The following is a 3202-nucleotide window of genomic DNA, read 5'->3' on the forward strand; positions in this document are numbered from 1 at the left end:
CTGGGTATCCCATCTCCAATGCTGCCAGGAGCAGGTGCTTGCTTTAGGGAAGAATAGAGGATGCTGGCGATGTAGAGGGATCATTTTGTGACTCCACCTTCCCAGTAACCTGCTGTGAGGGAATCCTGAGCTGAAGTTTAGTTACCCTGTGAGAGTGGTCACAGGGGTTCTTGGATGAGGGGAGAGAATGTTGACTCCACGTTCAGAAGGTTTGATTTATTATTTTATTATATATATATCACATTATAACTAATTAAAAAGAATAGAAGGAAAGGTTTTCTCTCAGAAGGCTTGCTAAGCATAGAATAGAAAAGATGATAACACAGGCAGCTGGCTCAGACAGAGAGCGAGAGCCAGCTCTGCCGTGACTGGTCACCAAATCCAAACATCCACAGGAGACCAATCACAGATCTACCTGTTGCATTCCACAGCAACAGATAACCATTGTTTACATTTTGTTTCTGAGGCCTCAGCTCCTCAGAAGGGAAAAAATCCTAAGAAAGGATCTTTAGTGAAAAGATGTCTGCGACATCCCCCAGCTCGGCATTTCTCAGGTCTTTGTGGAACTCTTTTTACCATTTATTTATCTAATATCTTTTGGCACCAGCATTTATTTTTTGCCCTCTGCATTGTCCCATGATATGTGCCATGGAACAATTATATGAAGTGAGAAAAATGTGCATCTTTTCCTGTGTTTCAGAGTTTCTGCTTGGCCAGTATATGTGGTGATGTTTGTAGGGGTCTCAGGACTAGGGAAGAGATGAGAATTTGATTCCATGTTTCAGAAGGTTGATTTATTATTTTATGACATATATATTACATTAAAACTATATTAAAAGAATAGAAGAAAGGATTTCATCAGAAGGCTTGAAAGGAAAGGAAAAGAATGGAAGGATCACAAAATCTTGCGACTGACCAGCGAGTCTGAGACAGCTGGACTGTGATTGGCTATTAATTAAAAACAGCTACATAAGACCAATCACAGATCTACTTGTTGCATTGCACAACAGATAATTATTGTTTACATTAAAAAAATGTTTATTATTGTTTACATTAAAAATTGTTTACATTTTGTTCTTGAGGCTTCTTAGCTTCTCAGGAGAAAAAATCCTAAGGAAAAGATTTTTCATAAAGCATGTCTGTGACAAGTATATCTCATGTTCTCCATTCCCTGTGATAAAAGAATGAATGAATGAATCATCATTCATTTGCCTTTCTCCCTCAGTTTCACCATGCTGAGAAACATAAGCCTATCAAATTTACTCCACTGAAATAACTCCATGTTTCTGAAACCAATTCCAGCCTAGCAGGATTTTTTTTTAGGATTTACATGAGAGGCAGCTCCAAAGTGGCGGCTGACAGGTTTTATCTCCATCCCTTTGCTCACTCCACTGTGTGCTCACTGCTTAAGACCCATCTCCAGTAGCTGTCAGCCTGCAAAGTGCAGCTGTTCTACATGTCTGCTCACATTTGTAAATGCCTGGTTGTGCTTTCTGAAACTCTCCGATAAATGCTCTCTTGAGTTAGTTCATCAGCCATGACAAGTTTATCTGCTCTAGAAGTGGCCCCACATTCCCCTGTGCAAGCACCCTGGTGCAGCAGAGCTCTGTGGCTGCTGCTGGCAAGATCTGAGCACGGGGCTTGCCCCAGGCAAAGAGCCCTCGGCACCTGCTGGCCCCTTCTCTGGGCTCCAGTGTAAGCAGTAACTGGGCTTTTATGTCGGTGCTGACCTCCCAAGTTAAGTTCAGCAAACATTATCTGGCAAATCTGATGTGTCACATTTCAAAGAAAAGAGTTTCCCACCTCAATCCAGGTCTGATTTCTTTACAGGTAAAGGATAAAACCCTTTGGGAACCAAGCACTTCTTGGAAGCAAGGTTAAGAGCAATAAACTTTCCTCCTTCCAATAGACTGAAATATCTTTTCTGTTAGGAGCACACATCTGTCCCCACAGGGCCAGGTCAGTGCTCTATAACTCATCTTACACAACTGAAATACAATTTTTGATGATCAGAGCTGGGTTAGGATCAGAAAACTGCCTGACACATTTCATTTGTACTGAAAAAAGTTTTTATTGAAGAGATGTGGCATTCACAAAGAAATGCTTTCCCTGCACAGATAGAATGAGATTTCAAGATAATATACACGACAAATGATTTGTAATGAAGCTGTGAATTAATGTCTTTTCTAAGAATTCCCCCAGTGCCCTCCTCTGTGTCAGGACTGTATCTGTAACCTCTTACCAGCCCACAGAAATAGTTTTTTGGTTGCCCAATGGAAACACCAGCCTGAATTCCCATGTGCATTATGTCTGGGGTCTCTGTCACTCATCTGCTTCTCTAAACACTGCCTGGGAAGTGGCACACTGATAAAATGAGCATAAACAGCCCTGGGATTCAGCAGTGATTTGAGACCTGCAGCTGATCTCAGACTGGATGTGGCTGGGAAATTAGATTAGGAAATTACTTTACCTGGAACTGGACATTAATTGTGATGCCTTGTGCTGGAGAGAGGATTCATGTCAAGATGGAAAAATGAAATTGGGATTGTGGGGAAACTATAACTTGAGGACAGTTTAATTTGGATTTTTGTGCCAGAGTGAGCTGAGCACAACTCACATTCCCCTTTTTGATGCCTTTTGCTTTCTGGCATCCTGGCCTTGCAGTTTTGGGCCCTACAGCCGAGGGGCTGCTCTGGTGTCTTCCCAAGCATGGTATGGGGCAGGCAGCTACTCAGCCCCAGGAATGAAATGCCATCTGTTCCTGCCATGTATTGGACAGCAATGTCCCCTTGCTGTGCTGCTCTGTTCTCAGCTTGATGACCAGCAGGAACTTGCTTGAGGTTATTTTCTTCCAGCCCTGCTCCACCTGCCAGCCAGGGGGTAACACAGCTGATCCCAACCCCAGGCAGCCCCTAAGAGGCTGCTGGCCAGATTTTTACAAACTTGGGTCAAAATTTCCTGGGATCCAGCAGCTAGGATGAGGCCAGTCAGCTGGTTTGGGGTATTTGTGTGTGTGTGATGGCAATCAACAGGGTGCTGACATCAGTGACATCAGTGTCCTGTGTCTTTTGGGGGATCCCCCACCGGCGGTCCTCAGCCCTGCTGGAGACGCACGGACTGATTTAACCCCCTGGGCGCCAGAGGGTAGTGACAGCCAGATTTTCCCGAAGAGAAAACACAACAGCTGTTCCTCTCTCCTCTC

The sequence above is a fragment of the Zonotrichia albicollis genome, chromosome 6, assembly GCF_047830755.1.
Source record: "Zonotrichia albicollis isolate bZonAlb1 chromosome 6, bZonAlb1.hap1, whole genome shotgun sequence".
In the NCBI taxonomy this organism is placed as follows: domain Eukaryota; kingdom Metazoa; phylum Chordata; class Aves; order Passeriformes; family Passerellidae; genus Zonotrichia; species Zonotrichia albicollis.